At 42.8% G+C, this 21,563-nt stretch overlaps 2 protein-coding genes across 3 annotated transcripts in view; one reads left to right on the forward strand and one right to left on the reverse strand.

The window, feature by feature from the left end:
* The window catches only part of LOC109446175 (uncharacterized), a 797,309-nt gene that overhangs the window by 438,041 nt on the left and 337,705 nt on the right, over positions 1-21,563 (reverse strand). The gene's annotated exons all lie outside the window — the stretch shown is intronic.
* Positions 7,826-21,563, forward strand: part of CDH20 (cadherin 20) — a 184,447-nt gene continuing 170,709 nt past the window's right edge. Inside the window, exon 1 of one of the 2 annotated variants that reach the window (XM_019729299.3) lies at positions 7,826-7,982. The gene's annotated coding sequence lies outside the window, so the exon portion shown is untranslated. The remainder of the gene's footprint in view (positions 7,983-21,563) is intronic. The other variant, XM_019729300.3, reaches the window with a different exon arrangement.

Raw genomic sequence — 21,563 nt, forward strand, 5'->3', positions numbered from 1 at the left:
GGGGCAACCTCTTTAGCTCCTAGACTCTGCTTTCGCTTTCTTAAGCTTTTCAACGAGAGAAAAATATGTAATTAGTGGCTATTAATTTTCCACTGTTATACAGCACTAATCCTCTAAATCATCTACAAGCTTGCGTTTAATAGGTTATCAATACACATATTTAGAGTTGATTCTTGCAATTAGTTGTTGCCATAAGGATTTCAGAATAATGTCAAGAATAACAAATAGTTTTTACTTACAAAGGGACTTGCAAATTGAGTTCCTTTCATCTGCAAAACCTCTCTACATAAAATTAGTCATCCTCTTTTATACTTTATTTTTAGGTTGCTTTATGTTCTCTTAACATTTGGTATAGTTGAATATCAAAAACTGCAGCAATTCTATCTGCATGTGAGGACTCACTTACCAGAGATTCAGGTTCAAAAATTAATTTATAGTCCATGCTAATTTTAGGAATTAGTGTATTTTTAAGTAACGTGTACCTTGCCCAGCTTTTAAAGGTTTTGTTGAATCAGGAGTGATCATTATGCACGTGTGTCATGCTGAGTGTACTTGGCAGTTGCACAGTGAATATATTTCAGACATTTTTCTGCCATTTACTCTATTCTGTGATAAAGCATCAAAACTAAATAATAGGCCAAACCTTTATGTTGCTAAAACACAGAAATTCCTACTCAGTTACTGACAGCTTACATTTTTTTTATATGAAGATACAACATTTAATATTATTAATCATTTTTGAATTATTAAATCATCTCACATGGTATCTGTAACACAAATAACAATAACGCAAGTAAAAAAGAAATTATTGAAACACATTCTTCCAAAAGATATGCCACTTTAAAATGAACTATAAAAATTTTGAAATGATTGTTTTGTTTCAGTACAGCACAAACGGCTGACTCAATAAATACGGTTATGAACAAGCATTGTGATTTTTGTGTGTTCATGCTGTGTTTCACAACTCTGGAGATGCTGGCGCCCTGTCTACGTAGGAGAACTGGCTAAGGGACGGCATAGGGAGCTTAATTTAAAACCATCGGCCTCCTCGTTGCACACAGTGTGACATAATCAAAGAACATACACTCTGCCTTCACACCACTAAAGCGGTTGTGTATATTATATTCAGACCAAGATTTGGAATTTTATAACAAAACATATTTCTATAGCTGAAACGGGGACATGACCCAACCATAGCTCATGTGGTTTGGGATGTTATGGACCCTGACATATACTACTAATAAAATCCAAAACAGTAAGCCTGCTAGTTGTCCTTCTGTATTAGCTTCCTGTTACTTCTGTAAGAGCCTACCACAAATTGAGTGGCTTCAAACAGCACCAATTTATTATCTTATAGTTTGGGAGGTCATTGGGATAAAAACCAAGGTGTGAGGAGAGCTGTGTTCCCCCTCTGGAGGCTCTCGGGGACATTGTGTCCTGGCCTTTTCCAGTTCCCAGAGGCTACTCCCATTCCTTGGCTCATGGCCCCTCCCGCCATCTTGAAAGCCAAAAATGGCCAGTAGAGTCCTCGCAGGACATCACTCTGCCGGAGCTTCTTGTCTCCCTTTTCCACTCGTAAGGACTCTGGTGACTCTACTGAGCCCACCCTGACAATCCAAAGTAACCCCCCTAGTAGAACGTCAGCTGATGAGCACCCAGAAGGCCCCTTTGTCTTGTAACCTAACATGGTCACAGGCTCTGGGGATTCGTACGTGGACATCTTTGGGGGACCATTATTCTGTGCACCACCCCTTCTCCATGAGTGAAAGGAAACCTGGATAAAATGTCCTGAAGTTCACATGAGAAGTGTTTTTCAGACCTCAGAGGAGGTATGTTCCAGCCATGAGGTTTTCCAGCTGTGCCCACCATCAGCTTCACCAATTTTTTTCATCTTCTCCATCATTTCTATAATCAGAAATCATCTTCAACTTCAGACATGCTCCTTTCCTTTTTCCAATGCCAATTAATAAGACACATAGGAGAATTTTTGTAGTTTGCCTCACAAATCCACTACTAGGCAGGATCAGTACTTTGCAATTCCTCATTTTCTCTGATGCCTACATCCTTTGTTTTCTATGCCATTCCACAGAACACTATCTAGTGCCAACAGGACGCCTGGCACTGTGCTAGGTGCTGCAACACAAGGAAAACACTCGCTGTGTGCATACTGCACACGCAAGTGTGCATCTGTGTGTGCATGCATATTTGTGTGCAGTGTGCACCTCTGTGTGGGTACTTTTGTGTGTTCATGTGTGCGCATGTGTGAGAGAGAGAGGCAGAGGCAGAGTGAATTGTTGAAACAGCAGCATCCAGGACGAGCAGAAAACCGCATTTGAAATGTGTAATGCTGACACACTGATACTTTTCTACCTCTACCCCCTTTCCGGTCCTGGGGCCACATTCCTGGTTCAGGCTGTTATCACATCTCCTTCAGTTACTGCAGGTCTCCCAGCTGCTTCTTGTCCCTTCAGTCTCCCACCTCTGAAATGTTCCGCACTCAACTATAAACCCAGCTGTAGTTGTGTCACTCCCTGGCTCACTGCCTATGGATTAGCATAAATGCTTCTCTACCTGGTATCCAAGGCACTGTGGGCTCCCTCCCTTTCCAGTGTTGTCTCGTTTGAATGTCATGTGTACTGGGGCTGACTGCAATCACATCAGTCCCTCAAAATCATGCTGTGCTTTCCCGGGTCTCTGTCTCTGACCCCTGATGGTCACTCTGCCCTTTCACCCATATCCAAATAATAGCCATTCTCCAGAACCCAGACCAACCATCACTCCTTCCACGGAACATTCTCCTGTCCCTTCTCCACTGGAAATAATCTCTCTCTGCTCAGGGCTCCCACAGCACTTCACTTTTAATCCTTTCATAGAGACGATCCATTGCTGCCTTGGATCCTTTACTTTGCTAAGTGTGAAGGCCCGTCTTGCAGATTATAAACCCCTTGAGAGTAGTCACTGCCTTTATTTCTCTTTGAAACACCTACAATAACCACATAGCATAGCCTGTAGCAAGGGCAGTGTATTCAAGTTTGTCAGATTCAACTGACTCGATCAGCAGCGTCAACTTCCAGAATTTGTCACAAGCACCAGATGTTTCTACGGCTAGTTCTTTTTGGAGGTGTTAGTGGTGGGGAGCATTTTTCTGTACTGTATTCACAAACACAGTAAAAGAGATAGGAATTCACGGACATCAACAGTAAGGGAACTAATTTCTTTTGAGAATGCCTGAAAGGCACTGATCAACCCACAGATTCAAAGGACAGAATGAATGTACACATTACACAAAAACAAAAGCAAGGTAACAGAACTACAAATGACCTTAGTAAAAGCTGACTCATACATCAGTGCTATAGAAAACAAAGAATCTAGAGATCAACAGGAAGTCCCACTTTTGTGAATGTGTGTGCATATATTTTTAACCAAAACAACTCTTCCATTATGAATATTTATGGTAAAGACAGGCTATGAAGCCACAAAGTGTTTACAGTGTGTCATTGTCATCAGTTCTACTAAATAATTATCATTACAAATCCAAAAATATCTCGAATGGATAGTACTGAATAATCTAGATCACGAAATTGCATTACAAGTGTATTAGCTGACTAATTATAACGAGGTATTGAGCTGCTTATCGCTCATCTCAATTGTAAAACCATAAACCACATTGCATGGGCAGGAGATGCCAATCAGGGTCAATGTGAGGCAGCGAAATTAGCTTTGAACAAGGGTCAGGAGCTCCAGCTCTGCCGTTCACTCTGTGACCTTGGGAGCTCTTAATAAAGATCATCCCATAGGACAAAAGCAGATCTCTTCCTAGAGAAACACGGCTATACTAGCAGCTGACGCTGCCCATCCACAGGAAACAATCTTAAAGAGGAAACAATCTTAAAGTGCAGAAAGATTGCACACACACATGCATGCACACACACACACACACACACACACACACACTCACTCACTCACTCACCTTTCTCAGACTAATATCTTCTTGCTTAATGGGCCAGTTTAGTATTACTATTAACCAGATGATTATTATTTGAGCAAGTGGTATCCATCCATGTCCTAAATAACAGTAGCTGACATAAAAACTATCAAACTGCTTTCTCACTCATAGAATTCATCAGCCAGAGGTCAAGGTGAAAATTATTATAGTTATTTCTAAATCTACTTTTGAACAGTAATAATAATAATAATAATAATAATAATAATAATAATAATATCATTACACGGTGTTTCTAAATTTCCAAAGTGCCTCCCACGTACTTCACTTAATCCTAGTAGCCCAGTAAAGGGACACATTTTTGAAACTGTAGAATTGGTGTTGGTGGGCTTTCTGAGTGCCTCCCACTAAGCTAAATTTGGGGAGACAAAAATGAGTAAGACAGGTTCCTCACTTCAGGTTGCTTTTGGTTAGTGGTAGAGACAACACATTGTGTTCTAAGTATTTCTTTATGCATCTGAGAAATCCCAGGGGAGCACAAAGGACAGGACTGTGTCTTTCCTAGAGAAAGAAGTGCATGTGGGGGGTGGGCGTGGGTAGAGGGAGATGTCAAAGATGGCTTCACTGAGAAGGTGACTTTGTCACGGAATCGAAGTCCCTGTTCTATCTGTACCTAGGAGAAGCTCTGTGTGTTACTGAATCTCTACGACCCTGCCATTCCCCATCAATTAAATATGGATAACAATGTGACTCCTAGGTTCCCTGAGGGTGGAACGAGAGAGCAACCTGTAGTGGCAAAGCACCTAGTAAATATGGTCATGATTATTTGCACTTACAGAGGCGCTAACTTGGTTCGCTCCAAAGGTGACTGTCTTATCCAAGATTGCCCCACACACCTACCCAGGGAGGTGCCCCACTCAGACTCTGGCGGTCCCTCCCCCACACACACACACTGCCCACTGAAACTCTGGAGCACATATGGAAAGCACCAGTCTTCATAACGTTTCATAGGCTCTTGAATTACGTTAACATATTCATACATATAAACATCCCAACATTTGAAGACTTTTCTGTGAAATGTTGCCTCTAAATCCTAAGAGGATACTCTCCATAAAAGAAGGATCCAGCAGAGCATTGTAAGGGAGGGGCTGTGATGGGAGCGCCTTAAATATTTAATACAGGGATCAAACACTATATACTCTTTTTTTACAAAGGGTTTTTAAACTACTCAAAGTTTCAGAGAATAAAATATGGCAGATCCTCAACTGTTTTAAGTGATTTAACCATGAACTTCAGTAGAAAACATTTCAATAGAAATGTGCCTTGCATTTAGTAGGTACTCAACAACTGTTGAATTCAGAGATTTTACCTGACCATTTTTTAATCCCTTAAGTTGTAATACTAAAATGTCTCCCCTCCTGTGATATCATCTATAAATCTTTCTTTAAGCCAATCTATTATAGTCCACTTTATAGTTCTTCAAAGATACAATGTCATTTAAATTTGATTATGTCAAATATATAAAATTGTTCCTCCCTGATTAATAATAAATAAGTCTGAAAAATCTTAAATAGGAAAAGTATATTTACTACATACTATGTACCAGACAATGTGTTGGGTGATGAAAATATTCAGATCTTCATGGGAAATTCTCAAAGAGTAGTATTTCCTCAATGTATCTATCTGTATCAGTCAGGGTTCTCCAGAGAAACAGAACTAATAGGAGCTAGGTACAGAGTAAGGAACTGGCTCATGCAATTATTGAGGCTGACAAGTCCAACATCTACAGAGCTGCAGGTTTTGAGCCAGTTCCAAGGCACCAGGCAGGAGAATTTTCTCTAAGGCAGGGGAGGGCTGGCCTTTTGGTGCTATGCAGGCCTTCAACTAATTAGATGCGGCCCACCCACATTGGGAGGAGCAATCTGCTTTAGTCTACCAATGTAATGTTAACCTCATTCAGAAGCACCCTCACAGAAACACCCACAATAACGTTTGACCAGATATGCAGGCCCCTGTGACCCAATCACATGGACACAAAATGAATCATACCATCCCCCTAAAAAATAATTCTTTTCCTCTAAATTTCAATAAGAAATTAATCCTCAAGGACAAGTAAGTCAGTTGAACAAAACACTAAGAGACTGGTTCTCTTTTTAGATAAGGGAGCAGTATCGGTTGCCGGTGACCTGAAGGCTCTAGCATATTGATTAGGCTGCTTTGGGTCAAAGTTCACCCCCACCACTTATGAGCTAGGTGAGCTGGACACACTACTTACCTTTCGGAGCCTCTTCCTCATCTATTACAATGGGGAAATGATAACATATGTGAATATAGCAGGAGTTGGCAAGATTAAATGAGATGACTTGTAATGCATGTCTGTCACATAACAAGTTCCCAATAAACATCAGCTGCTCTAATATTAATAATTTCTGTTGCAACTGTGAGTCCCAGTTGTAGGCTTTGGTGAAACCTATTAAAATGTGGCACAATTGCCTTAACCAGGATATTTATTTCTATGGCACGCATTTGAGGATTTTATCAGTTACTTACACACATCGTTTTATCAGTTGTTTTATACACATAGACCATTTGGCCACAAGCACAAGTAGAGCATTTATTAACCAAGCAATTTAATCAAAATAACTTTTTGTATTTAGAAAATTAGTGATGGGGGAGGAAATCCTAAAAGCACTGCACGTGAAGATTATAAAGGGAAATGTGGGTGTACAACTGGGTAGCGAGGGTCCCTCTCTACCCACTGGCTAAAGCCAAGTTATAATCAGTAACCATGAAGAACTTGGCCTTGTAGGGTCGGAGGAAGGACGCGAGAGGCTGTGCCCCTATGGACCTTGTCTGTCTGACCCCAGAACAGAGAGGTTTGGACTCCCGTCGGAAATGCCTTGAAGGGCGGTGTAACCTGGTCTGCTCGCTTCACTTCAGCTTCCTCCTCTGAAACTTCTGACCTCTCAGGTACCTCTGCTCCATCCCTACTTCACCCAAAGTCCTTAAACTCTGTAGTTTGGCTATCATGGCAAACGAAGGAATCTGAGCATTTGGAGAAATTCTTACAAAGGAGCTGGGTGATTGGGGTTTTCTTCTCCCTCTGCCATCTCGCCTCACCCCTTCTCTTGGAAATGATTCGAGTCCTCTGCATCCTCAAGGTCAAGGTTAAACCTCGGCTGATATCCACCTCCTTTCTGATCCTGTTTGCCTGTCTTTTTCTGCTCTCATTAACTTGACTGCCTCTTCCAGAATCTATAATCTAGGCGGAATAAGTCACTTCAACTTCAGGGGAGTTTGGGGGTAAATATGCCCCTCCTAATTCTACCTATCCCCTTGCCTCTCTTTCCCTCTTAACGTTTCCTTACTCTCTCAGCCAATAGAGGAGTTTAAACATTTAAATGCAGTATCTAAACTGCATTTAAAGAATTAACCCGTTTTTGCCCCTCACTGTTCTAAACCACAGGGTGCCAACTGGACGCTAATTGCTTTCATCTGGTGGGGTTCCAGACAGCTCCTCAGAAGGAAGGAGCGCACATTCCTGGCACCAATTGGCTAATTCAATCTACTTCACCGACATTAGCCTCTGTCAGAATATTCATGAGCAGGGGAATGAGGACCCGCGGTACAGGCAGGCTGCAGCCACTCGGGCTAGGGAAGGCGCAAGGGACAGAAAGAGGACCGCGCGCTGCGCTCAGGGGACAGTGACCAAGACGAGGCAGCTCTTCTCCCCGGCTGGGCCCAGCGCAGGGGGCCGCGGGAGGGCGGGGCAGGGCTTTGGCAGGGTGAGCGCGCCTGGCATTGCCACCCAACTCAGGGTGACCACACAGAGACTTTGCAAAAGATCCGGAGGCAGAAGAGCTGTGACACTTTTGACAGAGGGGGTAGGGGGGTGGGGGGCGGGGGCAGCGCCGTGAGCAGGAGCAAAGGGACCCAACGGGACACCGGCTGCCCAGTGGGGGAGGCAGCGATGTAAGCTGGACGCCTGCCCCGGAGGAGTCTGGACCGAACGTCCCCGGAGAGTCGCCGGGCCTGCCAGGTAAAGCAGAGAGCTCGGGTGGGGCCCCGCGCGTCTGTCCTCGGGTTCCCGGCATCTGGTGCAGGGCGCCTGGAGCCCGCTCTCTCCGGGAAGTCACCCCCAGGCGCTGCGCTCTCTCCGCAACTGCCAGCTTGCGGACTGGTCGGAGTTGGACTTCCTCGGACTTTGGGAGGAAGGGGACGTGAAGGGACTGCCTGGGCTGGGGAGCTGCTCTCCGGGAGAGGGAAGCTGGGGCGCAGGGGCTGGTGGAGAATGCGGAGCACTAGCATCGGGAGCTGCGCGCTCCAGGGGATGGAGACCGGGCAGGAGCGCGGCTTGCGGGGCGCTTGGCCCGGCTTCGCCCTCGCTTGCCCCGCAGGCTGTGGCGCCTCCCTCCGGCTACGGATGGAAGAGGGCCGACTGCGTCTGTTGCGCGGGGATGCGCGCCGGGAAGGGGAACCGGAGACCCCAGGCTCTGGGGAGGTGCCGGTGCCTGTGGGGCCGGTTCCAGTCGGCGCATAGCGCCGCACCCCCACCCGAGCTCCCGCCTGGAGAAGAATGTGGTGGTGACTTGTGTCTCCGCCACCTGCCGGACATTGCTAACTCCCCGGATTTCCTCTCTCCGGGCCCTGGCGCTCCCAGGGAAAGCTCTGAATTGCTGGATGGATTGCGCTCGGGTTGTTTGGGCTTTGCACGTCGTAGTTGCCGTGGGAGGAGAATGAGAGTGAGGGGGTGGCGAGGGGGTCAGATGGGGTGAAAGTTGCAGATTTGTAAAGGAAACGCCACTGTGGAGTCCCAACCTGCCCTTAGCAACAGGAGAGACAGTGAGCTGACTTAGGCTGAAACAGGAACCTCTGCCTGGCCATCCACCTGGGGGCGGGGTGGGGGCTGGAACCTGGAGGGCAGCCCGGAGGCAGCGCCAGAGCCTTTTCTTCTGCTGAGGCCAGGCAAGGAGTAAGAGGGCTGGCAGCAGAGCAGTAGGGGGCTGGTCTGCTGGTAGATTCAGAGTTCACTGTTACCATTGCCATTACGATTACTATTATTAATGCTGTTGATGTTGTTACTGGCACGAATGCCAGGACGGATTTTGTCTTCTGGTTGTTAATAGAGGGCCTGGAAACTGAGTCTGCCCCTCCCCAAATAAAACGTCCCTAGACCCCTCTAGTCTCTAATGTATCTCTTAACCAAAGGAAATTAGAGCTGTGACAGGGACCCAGCTAAGGAATTGGGTCTACCTAACCACAGGAAAAACAAAAACAAAAAAACAAAAGTGGCAACTGTTCATGTGCTCGCACCAACGCCATGGATGAGGAGCACATTTCTGCCGGATTGCCTTGCTCAGCCTCATCGGGCTCAGGAACCGTGGAGGCATTGCCAGTCTTGAACCTCACATTTGGCCCAGCTTGTTCCTCTCATGTATTATACAATCTGGAAATTAATTCTTTTCTCTTCCTGTGCCCCTCGCATTCCCACGGGGCATGTTACCCGGCAGGGGCAGGCTTCAGTTCCCAACACCGGAGGCAGCCACAAGGGCACCTGCGGTTGCCTGGTCTTGGCTTGGCCCCCAGTCAGAGCTCCTCCGGGGCACAGGTTGGCCAGCGGATGACGCAGAAAATAGGGCAAGAGTGTGGGCGCACAGCCTGTCAGAGGTAAGCCAGTGTCGGAGATGAAGTCAAGCCTCCTTGCTGGCCACATTCCCTCCTGCCAGGAAAAAAAAAAAAAAAAAAAAGGAGAGACAAATGAAGAGCAAGGGGGAAGTAATATAAATTGGAAGCAAGCTCTGGGAGTCTACTGAGGCTGTCGCCACTGACTTTGGTGTGACCTTTCCTTCCCAGCGCCGATTTTCCCTATTTGCCAATGCACAAGTAGCCATGTCTTTCTAATAGAACAGTCGTCTGAGATGATCTATTTTGTATCCAAAAAAGTGCTTTGAACATCCTGGGAAAGGACAGTGTATAAAATATGCATTTTCACTGTTTTGTGAAAAGTTTGCTGCACGGCAGGTTAAGGAGGTACATTTTTAGTATGTGTGCCATGTGGCAGTGTAAAATTAAAATGGAAAAGGAAAGTACAAACATAAAAATGACTTAGCATTCTTGACATGCTTGTGCATATTTGTAGAAAAATTATCTTTCATTTGGGGAGTGTTGCCCGGGAATTTAATCAGAGTTTCTACTACTGAAACGCCCCCTGCTACCTTTCTCCCTGTAAAATTTTATGACCCAGTTCTCACAGGAAAGGCAATGTGGCCGCAGTAAGTGTGGGGGCTGAGAGGCGGGATCAGAGGGATGTTAGGGGAACCGTCACATAGGGTTTGGGAACTGGAATGGGAAGAAAGAGGCCATCATCCCTGCAAAGCAGGAAAATGCTCTTTTGGAGAAAAACAGTTGAGCGGGTTAAGGTAATGGGACCCAGCATTGGCTGTTGTCTACTCTCAGATCCAGGAAGGGGACTCGATCAGATGGTTCAAAAAGGACTAGCCACGGTATTTTTCCCTCTTTCCTTTGGTAAAGGCATTGCCTTCGTCTTATCTTTGGATTGGTGTTAACTTGGCTCTCCCTGTCTATACAGGGCAATAGTTTTCCCTGGCCATTTCAAAGAGATTCAGACGTACTCTCCCAGCCCCTTCTATATTTGTAAATATTCCCCAAGTTCTGAAGCTTCTCAAAGATGTGCAGCTGTTGGCGAATTTAAGTACATAGTTGGAAGTAATCAAGAAAGCCACTGAAAAGTGAATATGTGTTCCCCTAGCGGAGAAGTTATTGACTGCCTTTTGAGCTAGAAAATTAGCAGCTTAGAAAAGCAGGAGGGATTTCCTGGACTTCTCTCTACCCATCAACCAGTAGTTGTTTTCTTCTTTCCCTCATAGTAGTGAGTACTGTTCGGTTAAGTATTTTTCACAGTTTTGGACTTAGAATAGGGGTTTGCCTGGTGGTGTTCTATGGAGAAATGTAAAGAGATACGGAAGGAAGAGCTGCAGTGGCTAGAACATAAATCAGTCAGAATATATGGGGGAGTGATGAGAATAGGTCTTTTCACCCTAAAAAAAAAAAATGTCCACTTTGGAAGAAAAAGAAGTCTGCTTATTGGCATCCAAGGCTGAAACCAAGGCAGCTGATGCGGAGAAGAGCCAAAGGGCAGTTCTTCTTAGTTTAGAAACAGCAAGACAGCCTCTGCCAAAGATTGCTGTAAACACGGAATAAAGATTTCATTGTGGGCTGGTGTGACTAGAATAATTAGACAGTTAATTGTTCATTCTGATCTGGTGGTGTTGTAATCAGTAGTGCAGAGCAGCAAAAATAAGAGCAAGGGAAAAACAGAAAAGTAACACATCACTTTTATCTTTAGTTGTTTCGCTTTGATGGTACTTTGGAAAATCCTGGTAGTTTTCAAAAAAAAAAAAGAAAAGAAGAAGCATTCTGTATTCCTAGAACAGGGGAGACCTGAGACCCATTTTTCTCCTCCAAGTTCTACCCTGGATATGGACAAAATTTCTCATCTTCTAAAACAGCATGGAAAACTATAGTATGATTTACGAAATCCCAATATTAATTAATTAAACCTCAGTGTCAAGTCAAACTATATGCAAAGAGCACCAGATTTTTGCATTTCTCCAACACTGTTTTTCACAGGCATTTAAGGTTTAAGAAGTAAATATTCCATTTTTAACCTTTAATTATTTTCACAAATTGCCTTGTGATTCATCTTTCACATTGAATTGCAGAAACAGCCTCCCTATATTGTCATATGAATTTAGAGACAAAAGAAAAATGTATTTTAAGTAATAAAGGTGATTTTAACAGTGGAGCATCTCTAGTTATTGTAGGCAGTAAACTGGGACTTATTATTTTTTACTAAAAGATGGCACTGTTGTAAATTCTTTCTGAAATGACTTGTGCAAATGAAGAAATGACTAAGGAACTATACAAAGCACCGAGGACATGGTGTCTGGGGAGGGGGAAGGAAAAACCATGTATTCATTCTGTTCGAACCCTCCCTGAATCCTCATATTGACCTGGAATATGGAGCAAGTTTTCATTATTTGAATTAAGAAAGGAACATTTTTAAGTGTCAGTGTTAAGTAGAATTGTTCTGGGAATAAAAGCACTATGTTATTTTTTTTTAAAGGCATACTAAATTACCTAAGGTCATAAAGTCTCATAAAGAGGAATACTTTGTTTCTCTAAGATATTCATTTTGTCTCAATGTGTTTAAGAGGTACAAAAGTATCTTTACTAACCTTTCGTTTCTTTTATTCACCATGAATCAAAAGGGATAGCCCATGGGCAGGATACTTACTGAAGTGATAAAAAGTGTAAGTGGTACAAAATTATGAAACTCTCTAGCTTTCAGAAGACAAAATTCTACTTTATAAAATTGTCTTCAGCAATTAAAAATAGAAAATCATATTGCGACATTAAATTATGGCAACAACCCATTTTCAAGAGAAATTTGGCCTTTTATCATTTAGTTGCTATTTATGGTTTGCTAGATAGTTTTTCAGAATCATCTGCCAATCTCCCGCTAACCAGGACTGTCTAGTTAAGAACGTTCCTAATTACATATGGATTAACTTAATTTTAGAATCCTCAGAATATTCAACTCAAAGTATAACTCAAACGCAATGCAAAATGGAAATGATCCAATTCCCCTCAAGGTATACGTAATATTTTTTAAGTTTAAAGCATCATAAAAGAGAGAACATTTGGTATGGAAATTCATCAGTGAGTAACTACAATAAAGGCGTAAGGAAAGCTATAAAGTGTGGATCTTTTAAAAATATGCAAAGTAGAGTTAGAACAGTATCACTCATTTTTCCTTCCAAAGCAGTAAGAGCTGGTCATGTAAAATACCATGAAAAGTACAAACGTTAAAGAAATGTCCACCATTGCCTGAAATGGGGTATCTCTGCTATTTCTAGGAATGTTTCACAATCTAATCAAAAGGTTAGAATGCCATGACCGTGTTAAGAGTAAAGGGGTATCTTACATGGAAGAGACATTTCTTTATAGTCCTATAGTTCCTCACTAGAATCTTACACATAAGAAATTCTCAATAAATAGGTGTTGATTTGATTTTTTTATAAAGAGAACAAAATTGAACTGATGGAATTTCCAAATGAGATGAATTTATATTTTAAGTCAAATACCTGAATGGTCTTTGTTACTTGAAATTCTCTCTAAACTGACGAAATATGCCTGATGAGATAGTAATAATTATTGGCAATAATCTGGTGTGGCCATGAGGGAGGTAAGAAAGTGGGAAAACTTTAAAGACTCTTTTTTTTTGGAGTTTTACCTAAATAGTGAGTATGTTTATGCATATGTAAGTGGTTTAAAATGCACAGTATCTCTTCATAATGAAGATGGTATTTCACTAAATGGTTATTATTCACAAGTTGTCACACAGATTTCCACCTTTGAAGTACAAATGTTAGACCAATTATGACAAAACGGCTGCATGTTCTCTGCTGTATCAACTAATTAAAGGATAACTAATAAAATAATAATTGCATTCCATGGCCATGGCTACATCTGGTTGTCATAGAAGTTGTTTGACATTTGGCCAACTGGGCAGAAACCCAATCCTTAATACCTCACGTGGAAATTACTTGCGGCCAATACACTTATACTTACCTGGTCCTTCACCTGATTTACAACTGAAATAAGCTATGTGGACCTTCCTCCAAAATGGAAAACAGGTGCTCATCAGGAACTGAAATGTCTATAGGTACATCATCAGCCTGTTAGTTCCTTTTAGGTCTGACCTTAGTTGAACGAACAACATGGTCTTAGGGTTTTGCTAGGAACAGTACATGCATTGGCATAATTGGGAGCTAGCAGTCAAGAGAAAACCAGGATAGAATTAGCATGAAGATTCGATTACACCTTGTTCCCAGAGAGAGTTGTCCACTGGGGTTAGAATTAAGGTGGTCAAGGCCAACATAGCATAGAAGGATGTGCGAGGCTGCATTCTTGTTCTCTAGCTCATGTCTCTGGATGGAACCAAACATTGGTGTCCACTTTCCAGCAATAAATCAAAACACAGTTGATTAAATAGTAGCTTATTCAAATCGATGGATAGACATTTTAAGTGTGCACCTGAGCATAAGCTTTATAAAGTCAGTGGCTAACGCTATTGTATACAGAATGTTTTCCTGAAGGAATAATACACAGTTTATATCGTATTCATTTCCACTTTGTTACATATTATACAGTCAGTAGCTTTGAACCTTTTTCAAGTCCTAATTTGGGTTAATTTGTAGATATTAGGAATAATCGATGAACTTAACATCATTTGTTTTTAAACTAACAGAAGTAGTTTCACTTAGTAATGTAACTAGAAATTGGCTGAAGAAATTTCATCTGGTAATAATTTCTAAAGACAACTAAATACATGTGTTTTAATTTGAAAGATTATTAACACTGATAAGAGCATCAAAACAGACGGAAGTGAACACTCGGTCTTCGCATCTAAGACTTTTTTCCAAGCGAATGTTTTCAACGAGACATGCAGTGGGCAGTATCCCCTACTCCCCACCTTTAAGGTCTGGGCGAAAACCATTGGCACATTACAGTTGTCTCTACGCCCACCCACACAGCCTCTTGGTTTCCCGTATCTTCACTTTCTAATACAAGAAACAATACGAGTTCCCATCTCTCTCTTTCATACCCCTTGACGCCCTGCACCCAACACCTCATCTACAATATGAGTTTGCAAACGCACAATCCTCACAGCCCTGAAAGAACAAGCCACATGTGCGAGCGCATCTTGTAAGCTCTTTTTTTTAGATATTAAATAAGAATCTAAATCTGTGCCATACTTGGCACAAACTGGTGAGAATTCCCAAGGCTGCTCCTCTTATAAGTACATATCTAGTAACATTTTGTGTGCTTTCATTGTTATCACTACAAACTGTATTGAGAGCAAATAGTACCTAGCAATCAAAATACAATCTCCGTTAACACTGTAGTTTTGAAGTGTGATAGTTGTATGTAGCTTAGCCCATGTTCTCACCTCCATAATCCTGACAACATTTATTTCAGTCTAAAAATCTGAGGCATGCTTGTATTCGGAAATAAAATTCTCGAGTACTCATTACAGAATTAATCCATTTAGCAGTTCAGCATCTCAGTGGAAAACTTCAGGCAGCTAAGCACAGAAGATATCCTCTGATTCCCGGGACTGAGGAACATGTGGAGATCGAATTGCTGAGGGGTATTCTTTAAACACAGGAAAATAGCAGATTTCTTCATGATACAGGAGCGCTGTCCATCTCTTTGGATACATCTACCTAGTTTGCTTGTGTCGATTAAAATGTGCAGCATTCAAAGAGAAGGCAAACAAAGCAATAAAAATAACCATCATGTAGTCCTGCCTCTGTGCCAGACACGTGGTGAGCGCTTCACACGCGTGACCTCATTCATCCTCTGTGTGAACTCAGTGTCCTTATCATCTTCAGGTCGCAGAGGCGGAAACAGGCCCAGGGTGAAGTGGTCCCCATGGGCGGCTTTCACAGCCAGGCCTCTCCAGCTCCCATGTTTGTAGCCCTACGATGCAGTCACACTGCCTCCCCCACAGCAGGGGTTCTTAGCCTCGGCACTACTGAGACACTGGGGGCAGATAACTCTTAATTCTTCATTGGAGGAGCGAGAAAGGAGTGTCCTGTGCATTGCAGGACATTTAGCAATATCCCTGGTCTCTGCCCACGAGGTGCCAGCAGCATCCTCTCAGCTGTGGTCACCAAATATGTCTCCAGACATCGTCACATGTCTCCCGGGGAGCAAATTACCCCTGACCGAGAACCACTGCTACGGAGCAAAGTTTAACCTCCATGTACTGCTTATTAAAGCACACGTTTTTGATTTAAAGATTGGTCATCCATCTTTCAAAGAATAAGATAGATAATTCTCCTGTTATGTGAGCCACACTATAGATAATTTGTAAATATATATATTATTATATTTATATATATATATGCATATGTGTATATATATATATATATATATATATATGACAAAACTTCGGGAGAAAAAAATTATTAAGTCCACATGCCTTCGTTAATATCAGGTCTTTTCCTACTAGTTTCCCTTGGGGCTCAAACAGGGTGATTAAGAGATTGCTATGATTATACATTTGTGCCAACAAAGACTATATAATGGTTGAAAATTTGTAAACCACAGTTTAAATTGCCCCAGATGCCAATTACTAGATTGTGCACTAGATCTGGGTGCTAGCAGGATAGTGATGGGGACTCTTGCTCATCTTGATGTCACCGAATCCGACACTGGGCCCAGCACATAGCCGGTGCACAATCAATCCTCCCTTGTCAGTAAATGACACTATGGCTAACCTAGCACAGCTTTCAATATGGTCGCCGGCCTCTGTTAGGACTTGACATGTACTACATTTCGCTTAAGCAGTGGCGTGGATGTGCACATAAGGGTATGCCAATCGTGTTTATAAATGTAATGACACCACGAGGGGTAAAAATACATGAGGTGAGGAAACAGGATGAAAAAGGCTGATAGGATGGGCTAGATCTAACAAGAGGAACTTGAACACGAACAAGTGCCAGTGGAAACAACAAACCACATGGCGGCTGAGGAGTGTGCCCCAGGCCTCTCTCAGCCAAGCAGAGGCAGAGCTGGGGCTCAGACTCAGACCGCTTGATACCCACTCTCTCCAGGGATGAGTTGGTCCTGGCTTTGCTTTGTCTCGGTCAGGGCGCACCCGAGATGTCCTGTCCACTCTGTGCTGCACCAGAGTTGTGTCTGAAGCAATAGCCACTGGCCTATGAGGGGCTCAAAAACATGCCAGACGACAGAAATGGTTGAAGGTGTTCAAAATGGCAGACCTGATATAGAAAAGACTTAGAGGGACCACAACAGTCATCTGGAATATCTTTAGGTAAAACAGAAATTAAATGTATTCTGCACTACTGTGGAGAACTGGAAGCTACAGAGAAGCAAATTTTATCCCAGCGCTAATAATGAGCTTCCTAATGATGGATTGTCCTACAGTGGAGCAGGCTTCCCCAGGGAGGGCTGAGCTCTCAGTCTTCAGAGGGGAACACGAGGATGCCTGGCCTGTGGGAATCTGAGCCCAGACAGATGGGGGAAATTACCAGAGGTTCTCCTGGGTGTTTTCTAGTCCCCAGTGCACGTGACTTCTTTATAGGCTGTTACTGAACTTGTAAACTACTCTCTGTAATTCTGTTGATAAAAGCACAATCTGTATTTTCTCTAATCCACATATTCAGAGTCACAGGGGTAAATAAAATAGAATTAGCAGGAGAGAACCTCACTGTATGCCATATGGAATAAGAATCACTTCCGATGTGCCAACCACTGTGTACAGCACTTTATCAGCATTATCCCATCTATTCCTGAGAAGAACCCCATGCAATTTTGTAGCTGAGGAAACGGAGTCACAGAGAAGTTAAGTAACTTGTCCAACATCACACAGCTAGGACTTCCAGCCTTATTATTTGAACCTGAGGCGGTCTAAAGTTCCAAAGTCCATTTCATAACTACTACCATTGCATCCTTTCTGCAGGGATACGCTATTCTGTTTGGAATGTTGACAATTTCTAGAGTTTGAGACATAGAGCTCTCTAAATGCAGATACCTAAAACATCTTCCAAATATTAAAATACATCACTTTAAAAATTATTTGCAGTTTTCTATTATTCATGATGTTGCTCCCTTCAAATAGTGCAAATTGCTATGAGTTGACGTTAAGTAAATTTTTTAGAGTTGTTTTTTTTTAAGTCTGTAGAAGAAAGATTGATAATGAAATCTCAGACACTCTTCTGTAAACAAGGGAACTAGAACCCAAGCCTTGAGGCGGAAAGGGCCAGCGTGAAAGCAAGAGTGGTAATTTTCATTTCCACAAATTCAGGAAATTCTAATGGTCAAGTTGTTCAGACAATTATATCATTAGAGACTGTGCTCTCTTCCGATCAGGACTATCTTGTTGGAGTATCTTCTGCTTTACAGTCAAGTTGTTGGATATTTCATAAAACCAAACTGATTGTTAAAACTCCTTTATCGGCCTTTATGACTTCAGTGCCAAAAAGACACTGAAAAGCTCTACACCATCCTGCCACAGAGCACGGGAGTCAGCCTATCTGTCACTCTGATTTCATGGAAGCTCACTTAAACTTTGCAGATTTAATCCAGTGACGTCTTCTTCTCAGGCAGTGCTGCTTCCTGCCCACCATTCCAGCCAATAGTCAGCCAAAGACTTAAAACACAGGGCAGCATTTGCTTTCCAAATTTAACGCTGCCCTGGTCCTTACATGCACTTCAACGCTTCCTGAAGCCCATAATTCCATGTTTATCCTCATTGGAAAGCATCCAGGCATGGCAGGAGGGGCCCAAACACTTATCACAGGATTTAAAATGGCATCTTATGCAGGCAGCTAGGTCTCTGTGGGGCCATGTGTTGCCAACAGGCAGAGGCTTCGCCCAAACGCCTGTTCTTCATCTGTCGTTGATGGGCTCCGGGCCGTCTACTGCTAAAGAACAGGCTCGTGCTTGCTGTGTGTTCACAGCCCGCCCCGGCACCTGTCTAAAATAACTCCCTTGCTGAGCCTCTTCCCATAACATTGACTCATCGGGGCACCACTGTGTCCTGTCAAACTGTGGCGGGAAGAGCGTTTATATGACCTCAGGACGTGGGATGGGAATCAGCAAGTGTGCTGATTTGGGCTGTGTTATTCACAGGTTTCTTCCTATGGTTTTACATTATTCCATACAGCAAACCTTTATAAAAAGAGTGTTCTCGATATCCTTTCTGGAAACAGTTTAAATCAAGAACATCTCCTAAATGAACGTGTCACGGGAAACATCTAACTCCAAGAAGCATCGAGTGTGAAACCATGAAGGCACTCTTCCATCACACGTGAGCTACCAGAAGGCAGAATCTGACAGGTTATGCCAGGGATTCGGACAGAATAAATTAGGAATTGACCTGAGGTAGAAACATCTTATGAGAACTGAGGAACGTACAAGGCAAGTGCTGTGGCCAGTACCTTGACCGTGGACATCTTTGAGTCGGTGTGTGTCAAAAGCCATACAGGACTTATCTCTACCCTCGCTCATGGTTCTGAGCACATAGCTGGCCTTACGTGATGGCACCTTTAGAAGTCACTGGCTACGGGATCTGAGTAACTGGAGCAGGAGGAAGTGATGTATAGAGGTGAAAAAGAATGACCGCTAAGGCAGGGCCTTGTTTATCATAAGGGGAGAGAGGAAGTCTGTCATTATTAAAAGCTCATTTTATGGTGATATGCAGCCTTTAAGCAAAGAAATCTGTTACCTTCCCTTCTCCATCCCAACCCCACCATTATTTATGTCCTACGGAAGATACCAAATACACCTCTTGCATCTTTGAGATAAAAGGAAACCTTTCATACCCTTGGTGATGCGTAAAAGAAATATTTAAGCCAAATTGAAGGCATCAAAAGTAAGTAACTGCACTAAAAAGTCAAAGCCATATTGAACAATAAACAATTTATGGAAGAAGCCCAGAAAAAAAATGTTTTTTTAAAAAAATTGAAAAGCATAGCTTCTGACAAGTGTGCTTTATTTATGAGTATAAGTAGAATTTTTCAAGGAACACAAAAATACTAAAATAAAATACAAGTTTGACACATATTTTCTCTTTGAGTTTTCTCAAAACAAAAATCTAGGTAGATATGAGGTTAACTGCATAGTTTAGTTCAATGATCATTATCTACACTAATTGAGAGAACGAAAGAAGTTGGGATTATATGAAATTGTCAATGGCCTTTGACTTGAAGACAGGTAAACCCAGGGATCTAGCAATTCATTCAGCCTTTAAAAAGATAAGCGAGTCTCATAAGTGAAGTCCAGATGCCCATGCTTGACAATTTCTCTTGTTCCCCCTCCTCTTAGCTTAGCTCACCCTACTTATCCTGGGGCGCTGATGGGCCATACTCATCAGATCAGAGCTGGGCTTACTTTCTGCTGGTTCATTGGTTGAACTCTTGCTTTCTGTTCCTTAGAGCACCTATGATTTTATAAATGCATGGGGGAGGGGGACAGAGATTGGGAGGAGATGCTGAGAAGGTTAACCCAGGAACGTTTTGCCCCAGATCTAACAGCCCCAAGACTGACTATTACCACTATCAAAAACACACAAACAAAAATATCGTCTTTCTTAAGCATTTCTCTGGTCCCAAGGAAAATTGGGATATGAATTCGTTCAAAAGGATTCTATGCGTGCAATGCGAATAACTGTCAACAAAGCTATAATTAAGGAGATGAGATGCTGTCAATAAACTTGAAATAATGATTTTCCTTGGAGCAGCCACATTATGTCTTATCTCCTCTCTACCGTTTCCCCACATGGCTTCCTTCCAGGATAATCTAGAGTTTTCTCAATATAATTTAGGACGGGAAAGTCCCTATGGAGGTCTTTATAGACTTTGAGGAATTCATAAACAATACTCTTCTTCCTTTTCAGATGGACATTTTGCTAATGTTTTCTTAAAATTCATGATGTATTTTTCTCCAGTTATTAACTGTCCCCCCTCCAGTGTTCTATGCATCTAAAGAGCCCAATATAGCTTCGTTAGTTGGTAACTACAGCAATAGAGGTACCCCTGGTGTACACAGCCCTGTCTTTGCAAATCAGTTTTGCAAGTGCTACTTCATGTTTTCAGTGCCATCTGCCAACAGCCCTTCTGGCTACACTTGATTTCATATTATTTCTTTGGCCCACTGGAACATTTTAGGTCTCAACAAATGTTTGTAAATAATAGTATGGACTTTCCGTGCCAAAAAAGTCACTTTTCTTACTCTCACTCTTAGGAACTGTTTCTGCCACAGCCTTGCTTATGTCACTCACACCTCTTGAGGAAGCCACATTTCTTTCAAACTATCTCTGATTCTTTTTTTGTCTCCAAAAGACGGCTCAAAATGTCTCTTCCTGAACAAGACCTCAAACAATTAGCCAGAGATTTCTCAGCCCATCCCCAAGACTCTGATGTTCTTCCCTAAATTAGATGGTGTTGCACCAGTGATGGTGGTTGTCTCAGGTGGGTATTTTCTCACCCCCCAACTGAGTCATAACTTCTTCAAAGCAAAAACAGGGTGTGCTCCTTTTCTAAGGTACAGAGTTCCCCACCCTGAATGGTGGAGGCTCACTGACACCTATGGTCTGGTGCTTTGTGACATCCCCGAAACATTCTGCTTTGTCAGCTCGATGCTGGGGCTGTTCTAAGTCACATCCCCATCAGCTTGTGGTCTGATCTACACAGACACAGAAAGGTGGGAACTCCAGCTGGTTATGGCTATGTTGGGACAGGGGGCTGCAAAGGTGGAAAGTGGAGGGCCAGAGAGCACAGCTAGAGCTGAGAGAGGAAAACAGAGTTAGGAAGGGTGTTGTGAGGGAGTGGTAAGGCAGAACTATGTAGAAAAGAACAAGTGTTCAGCTTTTTAAAAATATGAATAATGACATTTCATGTTTACTCCTGGGAAACTAAGTGTCGCTTTGTGATATGTTGGGGAACGTAAGCTTATTTTTAAACGGCATGTGGGCTGTGCCTTAAAGGCTGAAGACTGTGGGGGT

This window comes from Rhinolophus sinicus, chromosome 4 (genome assembly GCF_057876585.1).
Source record: "Rhinolophus sinicus isolate RSI-liver-muscle chromosome 4, RSI-T2T, whole genome shotgun sequence".
Taxonomy (NCBI): Eukaryota; Metazoa; Chordata; class Mammalia; order Chiroptera; family Rhinolophidae; genus Rhinolophus; species Rhinolophus sinicus.